We start from the raw sequence: 18,651 nt of genomic DNA, 5'->3' as shown, positions 1-18,651 counted from the left end.
GACTTTATTAAATTTGGATTTGCATCTGTTCAGTGGTGTGCTGGCAAATGCTTGACAACTGGTTCTTCAACAATCCAAAGATATGCATTTTATATGCGTGTACATTTATTATAAATTTCACTGTTGTAAAGGATATGTAGCACACAATTTACAAATAAAAATACACTGCAGGTACTCTGCAATTGACTGTCAATTCCATATAGTCCATTGATTTCACAGGATGCTTGTGTTAATTGTCAAACTCTTATGTCTCTAGTTGGTCCCTGGTTGCAACTGAATCAAAATTTGCAGTGGGGTTGCATTCCAGGCTACTAACTCTTTTCCCAATAAATTTTTGTTATTAAATCTGATGAGCTAGGTTACACTATATCCCACTCTCCTATGAATGTATTCATTAAACTGAAACTTTTTTGAGCTTTAGCTCCTCAGTGTAGTTTGTGCTATTAGCATTTTATGCATCACTTTCTTTAGTCTAGAAAGTCAAAACAGCAAATCGAGCCCTGATGTGCAGCCTTTACCGATTCCCCAGTGGTAAATATTCCCACCAATTTCAAGTTACCAATGTGATATCAGCAAACACAGAGTTTGGAAGAAATGTGCAGAAGCACACCATTAGGTCAAGTTTCCCTTAGATACCACAGATGTGGATGACCTCAAGAGACTTGATTATTGGGCAGCCCTGGTGGCGCAGCGGTTTAGCGCCGCCTGCAGCCCAGGGCGTGATCCTGGAGACCCTGGATCGAGTCCCACGTCAGGCTCTCTGTATGATGCCTGCTTCTCCCTCTGTCTGTGTCTCTGCCTCTCTCTCTCTGTATCTATGAATAAATAAATAAAATCTTAAAAAAAAAAAGAGACTTGATTATGGTAAAATGTTGCAAAATCACGAGGAAGTGACGAGTTGTATTATCTTTATTTTAATAAAATGTATTTGTACATTTAGGTAATTTAAATTTTAACAATGACCAACCAACAACTGGTTTGCAAAATTCCCGGACCTCCAGCAACTGGCTCTTGTGAGCTGCTAAGATAGCTCAGGCACCCTGTGGACGTATCTCCACCCGAAAGCATCTCATGGAACACTGTCAACAAGAGAGACCCCACGACTGGAGAGACTGTGGTGAAGCCATTTGCCCTGGGTAAAGCTAAGGTGGTTTGTGTGTTAGAGCAGAGGAAGAAACTTGAAGAGATTTAAGGGCCAATTTCTGGGCAGGACACACCACCCACATGGCCGGTCCATCATGGCCATTTTCATTCCTCCCCACTGAAATGTTAGATTGTCATTTTTTTATTATCAAGCACTCAACAGATATCTCTGATCCTTGGCCCCAGCCCATCTCTGCACCCCACCCTGTGTCTCAAACTCACCCCACTCATCATGGTTGATAGTTGCCTGTGCTCACCCCAGACACCCAGAGGAAACAGCCTTTCTTGTCGGTGAGGATTTTCCACCCCCATCACAACTCACTGGTCTTCTTCTCCAGGGAAAGGTAGAGCTATCTCTAGGATCAGTATCTTTGCACAAACCAATGTGACAGGAGGGACTAATTTTAAAAGAAAGCAGTGCCTGTTGTACTCCTCTCATTCTTCGAAACCCTACTCACATGTCACCCTCTTCTGACATCTCATCTTTCAACAGTGTTATGGCTAGGACTTGTCCATGTTCCTCTTGTTACTTGTTTAGATAAGAATGTGAATGTTTGCTTACTAATCAGTGCCCTTGACTAGGCTGTAAATTTCCTCAAGGGCAAGGACTAGGTCAATGCTGTATGTTACTGTGTAGACAGTACAGGGCTACTGTACTGTCACACTACTGTGTGACTAGTACAGGGCCTAGCACTGAGTATTTTCTCAATAAATATGTCAAATTAACAAACCTGAGTATATGTTCAATGCCACATGGACTCCGATAAGCCCTGGGAGATGATTTGGACTCGTTCCTTCCCTCAAGGAAGCTCCTCTTGGGGCTCCTTGCAACTCTTCTTAATCTTCGTAAATACAGCCTCTCTCTCTCTCTTTCTGTGACTATCATAAAAAAAATAAAAATAAAAATTAAAAAATAAAAAAATAAATCTTCGTAAATACAGAGTTCCCACCTGGACCCCTAAATGTCAGAGCCAGAGGGGTCCTGAGGCCATTTGGCCCCATCAACTTGTAAGGTTCAGAGAAGGGCAGGGAGTTGCCTAAGCTCACACAGCTCATTCATACACTAGAAACCAAACCTTATGCCTTCCAGAGCAGGATTCCCTTTTTGGAGACAGGAAAATAGATCTAAAGAGAAGAGGGTGAGCACACACACACGACAGGGTCCGAGAATTCTCCTGGCCTACCTGGATCTCCTCGGGACCGTCCTCCTCCTCTTGGGACCTGGAAATGAAACTTGAGGGTGTCCCCTTCACACACTCAGGGTGAAGAGGCGATTCTGGAGGGTTCCTGGTTTTAGAGCGCACGCACCAGTTTGTCCACCAGGGGGCACTACAGAACCCAGCTAGGAGCGTGGTCTGCTCAGGAGCCTGGAGCCCTGATAAGGTTGCAACTGGCCTGAGAATGTCTTCTGAGAATGAGGGCAAAACCGAGGTCCTAGGAGGAGAGGAACTTGCCAAGGTCATCCTGAGGGCCAGATGCCACAGAAGTGGCACTTACTTGACCCGGGCCTCCTGACACCGGTCAGATGGGTGGCTGAATGTGGCCTGAGGGTGGGGCTTCTTCCCTTCCCAGTCTATAGCCCTCTGCAGGCCCTCCTGGGTCAGGCTGTGCTGAACCACACCCCTGGCTGGCATCGCACCTCTCCTCCCTGGCACACTGATGGGTGCCAAGCCATGTCCTGCCTCCTCCCGGCTGTGTCCAGTGACATCCCCCATCCCTGTCAGCCCAGGTCTGTGGTTTAGGGACATGGGCACTCTGAGTGTCTGCTTTGTCTGCGTGCGGGAGAGGGTGGGTCTGGGGCTAGACCAGGTGAGCTGCAGTCAGACTGGCTACTCACCCTCAAACCAGGTTACCCATCTCTTAGTGCCTCCACTTCCTTAACTGCAAAGCAGAGATGATAGTGTGTGTGTGTGTGTGTGTGTTTTAAGGTTTTCTTTAAATTCAAGTTGGTTGTAACATATAGGGATTATAGCATTTCTTATCTCAGAGCTGTTTGAAAGGATTAAATAAGTGAGAGGCACAGCAAGTCCTCGAGAGCTTTCTAGCACGATTGAAACCTGCACTGGCATCCTGGGATGGGAGCAAAACCACCTTCACCTTACCGATGACAACCGAGGTGCAGAGAGTAGCCCAGTGAGCAAGAATAATGTCACGTTCTGCTGGGCACCAGGTAGGACTGCCAGGCCACCATCCAAGGGTGTAACAGATAGAACTTTCTTTTTCCTCAGGGGGTTTTGTCTAAATTGAGGTTGGCTGATGAACTTATAGAGAGCTAAGACTGGGGTGGCCCCTTGTGTTTCCCAGTCCTGTGTCCACACAGGTCACCTGGGTGACATTGTCCTTTTTGCTTTGAATGACTGACATCTCTCTGCACTTCCAGATTGTCCTGGAGGACACAGAGTCCTTCTGCTGAGGTGGGTTTTGCACTGTTTGGGATCCTCCTGGCAGATCCTCCCTTTGGACTCTGCTGCCCTCCACAGGGCCACCGAGGTCTCTGTACGCACCACTTGCTCCATCCTCCCTCCCTTTCACCCTGGGGAAGCCTCTCTCCTGCCTCACAGACCACCTGCTTGCATTGGGCGGGGGAGCTTAGGAAAAGAGCAAAATAGCAGGAGAGAAAAAAACAGATGGGTTACATGAGTACTTATTTCTGGAGCACCTTGTATATGTACCAAGCACTGTTCCAGGGCCTGGGGTTGCAGCTACAGGCAAGCAGGCACAGTCCCTTTTCTCAGGGGGAGCTGAAGACTGCAGATAGTGATGGTCATAATGGCAATGGTTTATGGGGCCCTACTATGTGCCAGACCTGGTGTTGTCCCTTTTACTCCTTCCAACAACATAATGATGTCAGTGCTCCAGGTACCCCACTTCATAGGTGAGGAAACAGAGGCACAGAGACATTTGGTAACTTGCCCAAGCTAGGAGATCATAGGGGTAGGATGCTGGCCCGGGCAGTCTGAAAATTTAACAAGGTCATGAGGCCAAGAGGGGCTGGTTATGCGTCCAGCTGGGGAGGACACTTCCGGTTTCCCTGGTGAGGGGGTGGTGTTTGAGCTGAGACCTGCCTAATGATAAGGAGTGACCTGCTAGATCTTGGGAACAGGCATCGTAGGCAGGGAAGAGCAAGTGCAAAGACCCTGAAATAAGAATGAGTGTGACTTCTCCAGCCCATTGGAACAGAAGCCCTTGTGGGCAAGAGGACAGGAATGAAGGAGAGAGGGTGGTGGGAGGTAGGGAGGAGTAGAGGGACCCAGATTGGCAATATAAACCCCTTGAGGGTTTGCAGCCAGGCAGGGCCAAGCCCTGGCCCATAAACCCCAAGAGGTCATTATCTCTCTGCCCGGTAGCTGAGTCCCCATGGCTGGGGCCTCTTCCAACCTCTTGTTGGTTCTGGGTTGCTGGTAACCACCAGTTTCTGGGGGAAGAGTGCCAAGGTGGGGCTTGAGGCCCAGAGAAGCCTTTTTTGCTCATGGGGTCCCAGGCAAGAGATGTTGGCTCTTGAGTCGGAGGCCCTGAGTTCTGGCCCAGTGGTGGCAAAGGCATGTTGATCGGAGTCATGAAGATCACCCAGCCTGGAAGGCCTGGCCCTGAGCCAAGCTGTCCCATTGACTCCCCTCAACTTCCTGGACTGAATTCTCCACCCTCTCCCCCCAGTGAATAGGAGAGGCCCTGTGAGGGCTCTAATTAGCACCTCCTCTTCTGGATTCCAGGGCTTTCTCTCTGCCTACAGACAAGGAAAAAGCTCCTTCCAGAAAGCAGGTATTACCTCCTCCCCTTCCATTTCCCCTAAATCTTGGGGGTTCAGCTGAGGTCAATGAAACCGCATTTCTCAGGTCCTCTGGTTCTGCCCATGGGGAATTTCACCCATGGGTGCATTTGCTCACGTTGTTCACTTAGAATGCTTGGAATGTCCTTTCTACTTCCTTTTTCAGTGAAAACACCTCCTACTTTATTCTACAAGGGCTGACAGACTAATTCCTTCTTATTTTTTCCTTTCTCTCTCTTTCCCTCCTTCCTTCCTTCCTTCCTTCCTTCCTTCCTTCCTTCCTTCCTTCCTTCCCTCCTCTTTCCCTTTCTATCCATTTATTAATTTCATTCATACATGTTGGGCACTCGTTCATCCGGTTCCACCAAGTACTGGAGGCACAGAGAGGGTAGGACAGACCGGAGGTCAAGGAATAGAATTATCGTGGTGTGCCTGGCTAGCTCACCCGGAAGATGTGCAATTCTTGATCTAGGTTGGGAGTTTGAGCCCCACATTGGGTGTAGAGAGTACTTAAATTTTAAAAAAATTTTTTTAATTAATTTTTTAAAATTTATTTATGATAGTCACAGAGAGAGAGAGAGAGAGAGAGAGAGAGAGAGAGAGAGGCAGAGACACAGGCAGAGGGAGAAGCAGGCTCCATGCCCGGAAGTCCAATGTGGGATTTGATCCCGGGTCTCCAGGATCACACCCTGGGCCAAAGGCAGGCGCCAAACCGCTGCGCCACCAAGAGATCCCCCCCACAATTTTTTTTTTAATTTAAATTAAAAAAAAATTTTTTTTGCCTCTCGTGCAAGAGGCAGAAGGCAAATAAATGGGAACAGCTATATAGTTGGTGGATATCAGTGAAAAATAAAAATGCGGGATTCTGGGGCATCTGGGTGTCACAGTCGGTTAAACAACTCTTGATTTTAGCTCAGGACATGATCTTCGGGTCCCAGGATTGAGCCCCATCTCAGGCTCTGTGCTCACTGGGGAATCTGCTTGAGATTCTCTCTCTCCCTTCCTCTCTGCCCCTTGCCACTGCTCTCTCTCTCAAATAAATAAATAAATCTTTAATAAAAATGCGATAATACTTATTAAAACTTTTTAAAGAATTTCAAAACAGGGGTGCCTGGGTGGCATAGTCAGTTAGGTGTCCAACTCTTGGTTTTGGCTCAGGTCATGATCTCAGGGTCCTGGTATTGAACCCCACATGGGGTATGGCACTCAATGCAGAGTTAGCTTGAGATTCTCCCTCCATCTCTCTCTGCCCCTCCCCATCATGCTCTCTCTTTCTCTCTCAAATAAATACATAAATCTTTTTTTAATATTTTATTTATTTATTCATAGAGACAGAGTGAGAGAGAGGCAGAGACACAGGCAGAGGGAGAAGCAGGCTCCATGCACAGAGCCTGACATGGGACTTGATCCAGGGTCTCCAGGATCACGCCCCGGGGCTGCAGGCGGCGCTAAACTGCTGCACCACCGGGGCTACCCTAAATACATAAATCATTAAAAAAAATTTCAAAACAGTGACCACAGAACATTAAGTCAATCAAGTGGTGCTTTCTGACAACAGGGCCCTTCTGCAGATGTTGCATGCCATGGAGCTGGCTCTGCAAACAAGTGCTTCCATTAGACATGTGTGGTGGCAAGTGAGCCTGGGAGTCATTCAGGAGGAGGTGATACCCACAAATGGCCAAAAGCAGGAGCAGAGAGGTCAAAGGACCCTGTTTGGAAACTGCACGTTGTCCAGACATCAGTGAGAAAAGGGGCCAGAGTAGCAGGTGGGGTCAGTGGGGTGGGGCTTTGGGGGTTGCCATTAGGGGACCGGGTCTTTAGTCCCTGGACAGTGCAGAACCACTGAGAGTTCCAAGCAACAGTGTGATCACATTTTCCTTTTTTTTTTTTTTTTTTTTTTAAGATTTATTTACTCATTTGAGAGAGACAGAGAAAGAGAGTACACATGACTGTGGGGAGGGGCAGAGGGAGAGGGAGAGAGAGAATCTCAAGTAGACTCACTGAGCGCAGAATCTGGCTTGAGGCTCATCCCGCTACCCATGAGATCATGACCTGAGCCAAACCAAGAGTCAGATGCTCAACCAACAGAGCCACCCACCACTCTCAGATTTTTCTTTTAAAGAGATTACCCTGACACTAAATAAGAAATACAAATAATAAACATATGAAAAGTATAAATAATAAAAAATACACATGAAGAATGTTCAACTTCACCAGTAATCAAACAAGTTAAAACAAAGCTAACTTTTTTTGTATGGAACCAGAAAACATCCTGAATAGCCAAAGAAATGTTGAAAAAGAAAACCAAAGCTGATGGCATCACAATTCCAGACTTCAAGCTCTGTTACCAAGCTGTGATCATCAAGACAGTATGGCACTGGCACAAAAGCAGACACATAGATCAATGGAACAGAATACATAACCCAGAAATGGACTCTCAATTCAATGGTCAACTAATCTTTGACCAAGTTGGAAAGAATATCCAATGGAAAAAAAGACAAATGGTGCTAGGAAAATTGGACAGCCAATTAAACTGGACCATTTTCTTACATCATGCACAAAAATAGACTCAAAATGGATGAAAGACCTAAATGTGAGACAAGAATCCCATCAAAATCCTAGAGGAAGGGGATCCCTGGGTGGCTCAGCGGTTTAGTGCCTGCCTTTGGCCCAGGGCACGATCCTGGAGTCCCGGGATCGAGTCCCACGTCGGGCTCCTGGCATGGAGCCTGCTTCTCCCTCCTCCTGTGTCTCTGCCTCTCTCATTCTCTCTCTCTCTCTATCATGAATAAATAAATAAATCTTAAAAAAAAATCCTAGAGGAAAACCTAGGCAGCTACCTCTGTGACCTCGACTGCAGCAATTTCTTGTTAGATGCATCTCCAAAGGCAAGGGAAACAAAGGCAAAAATGAACTATTGGGACTTCATCAAGATAAAAAACTTTGGGGCACCTGAGTGACTCAGTGGTTGAGCGTCTGCCTTTGGCTCAGGTTATGATTCTGGGGTCCTGGGATTGAGTCTTGCATTGGGGAGTCTGCTTCTCCCTCCGCCTCTGCCTCTGTCTCTCTCTCTCTCTCTCTCTGTGTGTCTCTCCTGAATAAATAAATAAATAAATAACCTTAAAAAAAAAAAGATAAAAAGATTTTGCACAGCAAAGGAAAGAGTCAACGAAACTAAAAGACAACCTACAGAATGGAAGAAGATATTTGCAAATGTCTTATCAGATAAAGGACTAGTATCCAAAATCTATAAAGAATTTAACCAAACTCAACACCCAAAAAACAAATAATCCAGTCAAAAAAATGGGCAGAAGATGTGAACAGACATTTCTTCAAAGAAGACATACAAATGGCCAACAGACACATGAAAAAATGCCCAACATCACTCAGCTTCAGGGAAATACAAATCAAACCCACAATAACACCTCATACCAGTCAGAATGGCTAAAATTAATAAGTCAGGAAATGACGGATGTTGATGAGGATGGGGAGAAAGGGGAACCCTCTTACACTGTTGGTAGGAATGCAAGCTGGTGCAGCCACTCTGGAAAAACAGTATGGAGTTTCCTCAAAAAAGTTAAAAATAGAACTGCCGTATGACTCAGCAATTGCACTACTAGATATTCACCCCAAAGATATAAATGTAGTGATCCAAAGGGGCACCTGCACCCCAATGTTTCTAGCAGCAGTGTCCACCATAGCCAAACTATGGAAAGAGCACAGATGGACATTGGCAGATGAATGGATAAAGAAGATGTGGTATGTATGTATATACAATGAAATTTTACTAAGCTTCAAAAAACAAACAAACAAATAAAAACCCCCTAAATCTTGCTATTCGCAATGATACAGATGGAATTAGAGGGTATTATGCTAAGCAAAATAATTCAATCAGAGAAAGACAATTATCATATGATTTCACGTATATATGAAATTTAAGAAACAAAACAGAGGATCATAGGGAAAGGGAGGGAAAAATACAATGAGATGAAATCAGAGAGGGAGACAAACCATAAGAGACTCTTAACTATAGGAAACAAACTGAGGGTTGTGGAGGGGAGGGGTCAGGGGAACGGGGTAACTGGGTGATAGGCATTAAGGAAAGCACATGATGAGACAAGCACTGGGTGTTATATGTCGGGAAATTGAATTTAAATTTAAAAAATAAGAAAAAATTTAAATGTCGAAAAATTTTTTGAAAAAGGGGGCACTTGATGGAATGAGATTGGGTGTTATATGCAACTGATGAATCACTAAACTGCCGCTGAAGCCAACAATACAGTGTATATTAATTAATAGAATTTAAATAAAAAAGGGGGAAAAAAGAAAAAACCTAAAGCGAATTTTTTTTGTTACTATCAAAAAAGTGTTTACGATATCAAAACTTGGGAAGCAACTTTAATTCAAACACGTCAGGCTGGTGCTCGTCCTCCCAGGAACTGAGAGGTGTGCTGGGGTCCTCTGAGCCACATGCTTGACGTCAGCCACTTTCAAAGGGGTTGATTTTACTTGATGAAAAATAATTTCCAACAAAATTTTTATGTTGGAACAAATATGGTGCTTCATACCACAAAGGTGGCCCCAATTAAAATTACAGACAATGGCAAGTTTGGACAAGAATGTAGAGAAACAAGCAAGCTCACGCCTTGCTGGCCTGTCTAACAATAAGGCAGTAATGCCAAAAGGTGCAGCAACTTTGGAAAATAGTTTGGCAGCTTTCAAATTGCTAAACAGAGTTCCCATGTGACCCAGCAATTCAACTCGTAGGTATAAACTCAAGAGAAATAGATACCTATGTCCATACAATAACTCGTACCTGAACGTTCATAGCGTTACTCATAAGAGCCAAAAAGTGGAAGCAACCTAAATATCTATCACCTTGTGAGCGAATAAAGTGTGCTGTATCCACATAATGGAATATTATTTGGCGATAAAAGACAGGGAAATGTTGTCACAGCATGGATGAACCTTGAAAACACGATGCTAAGTGAAAGAAGTCAGTTACAAAAGGGCCACACACTGTGTATGTTTCCATTACACGGAATGTCCAGAATAGGCCAATCCATAGGGACATAAAGTAGCTTAGTGGTTGTCTGGGGTTATGGGAGAGGGGAATGGGGAGTGGCTGCTAATGGGTTTGAAGTTTCTTTTTTGGGGTGCTGAAATGTTCTGGAATAAGATGGTGGTGTCATCACACAATGTTGTGAATGTATTAAAAACCACTGGACTGTATGGGTTTTTTTTTTTGTACATTTTAAAAATAGGTAGGTTTTATGGTACATGGTCTGTATTTCAATAAAACTTTTTAAAAAATAATCATGGACACAGTGTAGTATAGAACAAGTCCCAGTCTGCTCAATGCTGAAGGTTTTCCTGGGACACCAGAAAAGTGTCAGGCGGGGCCACCTGGGTGGCTCAGTGGTTGAGCGTCTGCCTTTGGCTCAGATTGTGATCCCTGGGGTCCTGGGATCAACCCTTGCATCGGGCTCCCCACAGGGAGCCTGCTTCTCTCTCTGCCTATGTCTCTGCCTCTGTCTCTGTGTCTCTCATGAATAAATAAATAAAATCTTAAAAAGAAAAGTGCCAGGCAAGACAGGACAAGTTGGTTGCCCTGCATAGAATGCCAGCTTTATGCTCACTTTATTATTTTTTAAAAATATTTTATTTATTTATTCATGAGAGACAGAGAGAGAGAGAGAGAGACACAGGCAGACGGAGAAGCAGGCTCCATGCAGGGAGCCTGATGCGGGACTCAATCCCGGGACTCCAGGATCATGCGCTGAGCCAAAGGCAGATGCTCAACCACTGAGCTACCCAGGCGTCCTGCTTTATGTTCATTTTAATGATAGAATATGAGATTTTAAAGGAATTTCCTGCTAATAGCCCATTAAAGGTAATGTAGGGAAATGTTTAAGGAGCACTGACCTAAATGTCCAACAACAAGAGGTAGTTAAATTCGATCATTTATTCATGTTTTGTTCATTCATTCATTCCTTCCCCACTAGAATGAAAGCTCTATAAAGGCAAGAGTTTTTGTCTATTTTATTCACGGGTATACCCTCGGGGCCCAGACTATGACTGGCACCCACTCCATAAATGTCTGTTGAAGGGGAGCCACATGCTAGGTACCAATGTGCCTTAGCTAGAGTCCTGGAGCTTAACCTGCTCCGGGGACAGTGTAACAAGCAGATCGACAACAGGCTAGTGAACAGCTGGGGGAATAAGTTTGTTTCAGATATGATACTGTCACAAGGAAAATAAAGTGGTGTGGTCGGAGGGCTGGTTTAGCCTGAGTTTTCCCATGAGCCTTGCCAAGAAGATGACTTCTGAGTGGCCGATGTGCACCGATGAGCCTCTCTCAGTGCTGTTCAGAAATCATTCCAATGGCAAGAAGTGCGCATGGTGAAATGTCACATGAACAGGGCAGGACACAAGCTATTTATGGAGTATGAACCCAGATGGCTTTCAAAAAGTGTCTAAGCATTAAAATAGATTAGAATAAGATAACTATATATTTTTAATTATTGAGGGGTGGGGAGAGAGAAAGAGAGTGTGAGTGGTGAGGGGAGAGGCAGAGGGAGAGGGAAAGAGAATCTCAAGCAGACTCTAGGCTGAACAGGGAGCCCCACGTGGGGCTCGATCCCACAACCCTGAGATCATGACCTGAGCCAAAATCAAGAGTTGGGCACTCAACCTCTGAGTCACCTGCCCCAGACATATGTATATTTTAGAGTTATCTCTACACCCAATGTGTGGCTCGAACTCATGACCCAGAGATCAAGAGTTGCATATTCCACTTAATGAGCCAGCCAAGGTGCCCCTAGAAAAAGATATAGAGAGAGTGGGAACCCACTAGCGATTTCTTTTTTTTTTAAAGATTTTATTTATTTATTCACGAGAGACACATACAGAGAGAGAGGCAGAGACACAGGCAGAGGGAGAAGCAGGCTCCATGCAGGGAGCCCAATGTGGGACTCCATCCCTGGTCCCCAGGATCACGCCCTGGGCCGAAGATGGCACTAAACCGTGGAGACACCTGGGCTGCCCTTCTTCTTCTTCTTTTTTTAAAGCATTCCTGTATTTTACCAATTTCTTAAGATTTGTGCATTGTGCCCATGCAATGCCCTACCAGATGCAAACGAGGCGAAATGGACAGAAGAAAAGTCCCTGCTCTGGAAGAACAGGTATGATTTTATAATTGGGAGAAATGTAACCCAGAGTAAAGAAGAAAAGTTATTAAAAAAAAAAAGACTAATAAAATGATGCTGGAAGGTGTGCCAAGGAAGCAGTTAGAAGCCTGGAGTCCTGTCAGGAGGCCGTGTGGCAGCTGGGCTGACCAGGGTGTGGGGATGGCCCTCCTTGGGAAGGAGCAGAAAAACAAGGAACACCTCCCGACATCCCTCTGTAAGTCCCTTCCCCTGTCTTGGCTGCAGCTTCCCCATCTATTAAAAAAGAGACAGGAGATACGGCTTCTGTTTTTTTTATACCTCCCTATCCCCTTCCCCCACCAGCCCCTGGCCACTACCTTTCTATTTCTTTCTGTTTCTGTTAGTTTGACTACTCTAAGTGCCTCATATAAGTGGAATCACACAGCGTTCGTCCTTTTGTGACTGGCTGATTTCATTTAGCCTGATGTGCTCATGCTTTATCCATGTTACAGCATGGGGCTGAATTTCCTTCCTTTCAAAGATGGAATAATATTCCATTGTATGTACATCATATGTACATTAGGTGGCATTTGAGCTTCCTGCAGCTCCGATATGGTAGGATTCTCAATGCCAGGTCTCTGTCCTCTTGCAGGGAAGATTGCTGCCTGGTGGGGTGGGGGCCCTGCCTCTGGGCAGACTTTCTCACCCTCCCTGGGGGAGGGCCCTGGGAATGAAAGGCTTTGGCTAAATACATGCTGCCTTCTCTCTGGGGCTTCTGCAGCCAGGTTGGGCCTGGGGCAGGGCAGGGGTGGGGGAAGCTAATGATGGCCTACTGGGGGCTTGGTTGTCCAGATGAAACGGACCCTGCTCCACAGCCTGGCCTGATTACAGGGAGCCCTGCGCTTCTCCTCCCCAGGGCCTGGGCCTGGGCCTGACCTCGAAGCAACCTCTGCATGCCCAGCTGTTCTAGAACAGCTGTGGAGACAGATGGGCTGAGGAATTTAGGATAACAGCATTTGGCAAGTGCATTGGCTTTGGGGTCCAGAACAACAGCTACAACTCATGGTGAAGACAGTGGGCTCGTGCGAGATTCCCATCTGAGGTAACAGACACTGTTGCTCAAAGTTTTAATATGTTCATTCTGTGCAAGCACTGGCCATGAATCTTTACTCTTAGCCCTAGGGGAGCAAACTGAGACCTGGAGAGCCTTGCCTGAGACCACACAGCTGGTAAGTGGTACAGTCAGGATTGGTTCCTGGTTCTGTGCTGAAGCCCTGTCTCTTATTCAGGTGGGATTTTCTTTGGCAAATTTCTTGGGGTAGGGGAGATGAGCGGCCTGGTGGATGAAGATCTCCTTGCCTTCCCTATGTGACCAGGGCAGCGGCTCTCCAAGCTGCTTGGGGGTTCTGCTTCAAAGCACTATGTGAAAGCCACTGCTATAGTTCACATTTAACAGATGGAGAAACTGAGGCCTGGAGAGAGACAGGGAGTTGTCCAGGGTCTCTCTGACAGGGTCCATGGCAGAGCTAGGATTAGAACCTAGGTCCTGCCTCCCAGCTGCGCGCTGTTTCTAGTGCCCACATGGCTCCTGGATCCCATATGTGACCGGCACAGGCAGGAGGGCACTCTGGGGCCTTACCTGCTGGGTCTGTTGGGCCCGGAAGCCCCTCTTTCAATCACTGAAGGAGGGGCACAGAGAGATGGCAGGCAGTGGGTGCAGAGAATATAGCGCCCTGGCTGGGTCTCCTTTCTGACTCTGCTGCTGATTTTCTGTGAGACCTGGGTGACTCTATTCTCTTCAGGCCTCAGTTTCTCTATCTGTACAATGAGGGAGGTAGGTGCTGACAGTTTGGCCTACAGTCCCTGGGCAGGGGAAGAGGAATGGCCAGACAGGAGAGAACGCATGTGTGGGGAGGAAGGGAGGAGCTGCAGAGCCCCAGGACACACTACCTGTGCCCCATCTCCTCCGGGAAATACCTGGTTTTGGCCGCCCACACTGCCACTGCTGGCCAGAGGACGCTGCTTGGCCTGAGCGTGTCCAAGCTTCAGATGACAGAGCTCTCCATGCCCAAGGCTACTGGGGCTGGCGGCTGCCCTTCCTCATCCCCAAGACATCCCCTCGCCCCGGAAATAGTGCTGGGCTCATAGGACCTTGGAGGAGGCTGAGCTCCTGGGTGGGGGATCTCACACGGACATTGGTCTCAACCACCCACATATCACTTCAAATGCACTTATGCTTGAACCCACATACCCCTCATGCAGCTGCGCCTCCTGTGATCTGAGAGGCCTGGGCAGTTCTGGTTTTTTGAGGACCCTCATAAATTAAAAATGAAGAAATGCCTAATCAGGCTGGTGGTGTTTTGCATGCTTTTATTTAATGAATTAACCTCTTTAACACACACACACACACACACACACACACTCACTCACAAACCTAGCGCAGTGCAATTGAGAGATTCATAAGATCATTGCAGGAATTATGAAAGATACGAGTTCAGCACTGCACAGTCCAGCAGAGAGGTATGAGTTTATTTTTATTTTTATTTTTTGGGGAGTGAGTTTAAATTGTATTATGAGCATCCTGTTCTTTTCCATCTCCTGCATGGCTCTCTGGGACTAGACATCCAGCCTCCTTGGCATGTGCATTGTTTCCTAACACGTTTTTGAGAAATAGGTCAAGGATCCAGAAAGGTTGAAAGAATCGCACAGTGAATACCCATACACTCACCACCCAGAATCTCCAATGAGCACTTTGCAATATTTGCTTTATGACATTTTTGTCGCTCTATCCCTTCTTTTCCATTTGACCATCAATCCATCTGAAACCATCCTTCCATCTACTCATCTCTCTATCCTTCCATCCATCCATTTTTGGATGCATTTTTGAGGCTTATGAATGTGAGGCCTGGGCCAAATGACATTCTTCTCTTCTCCGTCTCCCTACAGGAACAGGCCCTGCCACATACATAGCTGCATGCCACACACACCTACATGTGAATCCCCCATGTGTACACACCACGTATGATTCATCCATGTCCCCCATTCACACTTGTCTACTCCACACACATGTATCCACATGTGCAAACACCACATATAATCACCCTTGTGTACACCTGTAGAGCTACACACACACACACACACAGTGCCCACATGTGCATTCATGGCAGGCCCTTGATGTCTGTGAGGGAAGCATCCAGAGACCTTTTAGAATCCTTAGACCTGTAACTCTCATGGAGTCCATGCCAGGTCCTCGCTGACTCCCCACTCCTCATTTCCAGCAAGTGTCAGGGGCTCCCCTGCAGTCCCCACCCTGCCACGTTCCATCTTTCCTGCTTTTCTCTACCTCCCCTCTCACCTCCTAGCCACATCCCACAGAGACTATCTCCCATAAAGATTCCTTCCAAGTGTTACTGCGTATGGAGGCAAAGCCCTCCAGCCTGTCCAAGAGGGCAGGGACTGTGTTGGTTTTGTTCACAGCGCATCCTCAGCACCTGGCACACCGCAGACCCCCTCCAAGTGTTGGTTTAAAAAGGAACAAACAGCATAGCAGTACATACACCAAGCAGCCTCGGGGGCACCCCATCACACCCACATCCATGCACACACAGCACACTGAGTTCATGTGCTCACACGTGCACCATGCATGCATCTGCACACGTGTGGATATGCACTGTGTGCACACACCTGTCTGTCTGTTTCCCTGTTTCTGTACTCTCTAGATGGAGTCAATTCCCGTACCTGGGTCCTTTCCTAAAGCCTTGGTCACCTAAGATCACTATGAGCTCATGTGCTGGGGTGTGAGGTCCAGATGTGACCCCATGACCATGTGCTCAGGGCTCCTGGCTTGGTCTTGTGCATCTGTGTGGCAGGGGTTAGGAGTACCAGCTGGAGTCCTATGAAACCTGTGTTCCATCCTTGCTCTGCATGTAATCGCTGTGTACATTCTACATCTGGTTTGTGTGTGCATTACTTAGCTTCTTGGAGCATCAGTTTCCTTATCTGTTAAATGGGATGAATAGTTTCCACCTTAAAAGCATCTTATAGGAGATATTCTTAGCAGGGTGCCTGGCATATTGTAGGCACTGAAAGATGGTTTCTGGAGGTGCTATTATTATTGTCACTTCATTCTTTGCCCCAAACTCCCATGCGCCCTTTGGGAGGGAGGGCAGCCTTGGTGGGGGGCTGTGTATGGGGAGGGCAGGTGGATGGCGCCTAGTGAACGCCTCTCCCCGCGTCCTCCCCTGATCCCAAGCCCTCATTATCTCACATGCATATTCATAAGAGATAGCCTCAGCCCCACTCCGTAAATGGATCAGAAGCAGGAAGTGGAGGCCAGTGTGGAGAGCCAGGCCCAGTGGAGAGGAGGCTCAAAGCCAGAGTGATTCTGAGTCCTCATGGACGGGAGGATGGTGAGCAGGGATGGGGCAAGAATGGGCTGGGGAAACCCTGAAGGGCAGTGGGGGCTGGAGCAAGGGATTATCGGTGTATTGAGGATTGAAAACTGCGGTCCAAATGAGATCAGATTGGAGAACTCTTGGGATGAGTGGCCAAGAATTTAGAGGCTGTTTCCTTTGGGATCTGGAGGCCGGGTGATGGGGCACAGAGGATGGACAAAACGACTCTTGCATATTTCTCTCAATGGGCAGAGTTTACATGATACGGGGTAGTTGGAAGAGTTGTGATGATCCTAAATTCCACCCTCCAGTGAGGCTCAGGGAGGCTGGGTGACTTGCCATAGTCACACAGCTGCTGACTGTGATCTTACCTCTGGAGATGTGAGAGACAGAGTGACTCTGGCCCACAAATGAGGTTCAAGGCCGGGAGACAGGTGGGCGGGCGGGCTAGGCAAGATACAAGAAATGAGGCCTCTTTATCTTCCTCCAAATTTTATCTCTCAATAATCCCCTGAGACAGCTCAAGCAAAAATGATGGTCTCCGTTTTACAGATGAGAAGCATGAGGCTGAAAGAGGAGGAGTCACCGGAACAAGTCAGCCCGGTGAGTTGTCTGCAGCACTGTTGGCCCTTCTGTGTAGGGTGCTATGGGGGCCCAGGGGGCTGCTAGCTTAAGTCTTGGGGATCTTGGGCAGGGTTGGGCCAGGATAACAGCAGTGCTCTGGAAAATTGCAATCTAAAACCAGATAGGGTCAGGTACTTGTGGTTTCACTAATCCCTCCCTCCTTTCAGACAACTGCCTATTTCTTTGAATGCTTTCTAGATGTTCACAACTGCTTTGTGAGGTTAAACAGGATAAGCATCCCCATTTCAGGGGAAGGGAGGGAGGTGAAGTGAGCCCCAGGATGGCAGAGGGTGACACAGGCTATGAAGAGTCTCAGCTGTTGCTTGTCTTGGTCTTGGGCTCTTCCTCCTGGATCAGGCCATGGAAGAGGGAGAAGAAGGGTGAGTTACACCCTTGGGGCACTGATGTCAAAGGTGCTGACCCTGGGGTGGGGGGTGGCTGTGGGAAGGGCTCCCCTCAGACTGCTTGGTGGCATCGCAGACACAGAGGATTGCTGAGGAGAAGGGGACTGTGAATGGGCTGTTTGGGGATCAGAGCATCGATCACCACCAATTGAAGAAACTGTGTTCCTGGTGGAAGTTCAGATGCACCTTCATTCAGCAAGCACCAGCCGCTTACTATGCCAGGCCTGGTGCTGGGCCCAGGTCAGGGGACGGGTGGCCACACATGACTTGGACAGTCCCTTCGTGGCTCAGAGTCTCCTGAGGGTCTCCGACCAGGGAAGAGAGGCAATGAGGTGTCAGGACAGGCCTTGGGTTCCAAGGTCAAGGCCAGGCCCGGTGGTCTTCTAGCTCTGTCCTTCTGACCTGTGTGGCCTTAGAGCAACAATAACAACAATCACAATAGTCACAGCCAGTGCTCCTTCAGGGCTCGGTTTACAGATGGCACAGCACTTTACTTTGAGCCTCAGTTTTCTGATCTGTAAATTGGGTGGGGCGGGGAATGAATCTACTTCTTAGGGTGATTGTGAAGCTTGGACGAGCCCATGTAGGTGAAAAGAGTTTGGTACTTGCTTGGGCTTTGTGGCAACTTGAGTTATTTGTGAGGCCAAAACAGAAGCCCACATGGTAGAAACACAGGGAAGCTGGAGGATATTCATTCCTAATGGGGCCTGGTAGTGGCTTAGGGACGGTGGTGGTTCTCTTTACTGAGAAGAACCAGGATGTGAGCAAGGTTTCCAAGGGCAGAGAGAGGGGGTGAGGGGGAAAAAAGGACTTTCCAGGGGGAGGGCATCATGTGGACAAAAGTGAAGAGGAGGGAAGCTGTAGGGTGTGTTTGTGGAACTGTCCTGGTAGCAGTGAATAGCCTGGCACTCCATGAATCACCCAAGGAGGCAGTCGGGGCGGAACTTTGGCTCCAGGGCCAGCTGTGAGGCACTTGGACTTCCTGCCCTAACATTATGTATCTAGGGTTGTGCAAGGAGAGGAGGAGAGAGCCAGAGGGTAAACTGAGAGTAATTACAGAGCCCTGCTTCTGGGTCTCTCTCACCTACCCTTGCAGCACAGTTGGCCCTGCTTCTGACCTCCTTAGCTGGGGGCCAGAGTTTGGGCATCTCTCGGGAACAATAAGCCAGCCA

This window comes from Canis aureus, chromosome 5, assembly GCF_053574225.1.
Source record: "Canis aureus isolate CA01 chromosome 5, VMU_Caureus_v.1.0, whole genome shotgun sequence".
Lineage (NCBI taxonomy): Eukaryota > Metazoa > Chordata > Mammalia > Carnivora > Canidae > Canis > Canis aureus.
Note: the sequence above shows the minus strand (reverse complement) of the source record.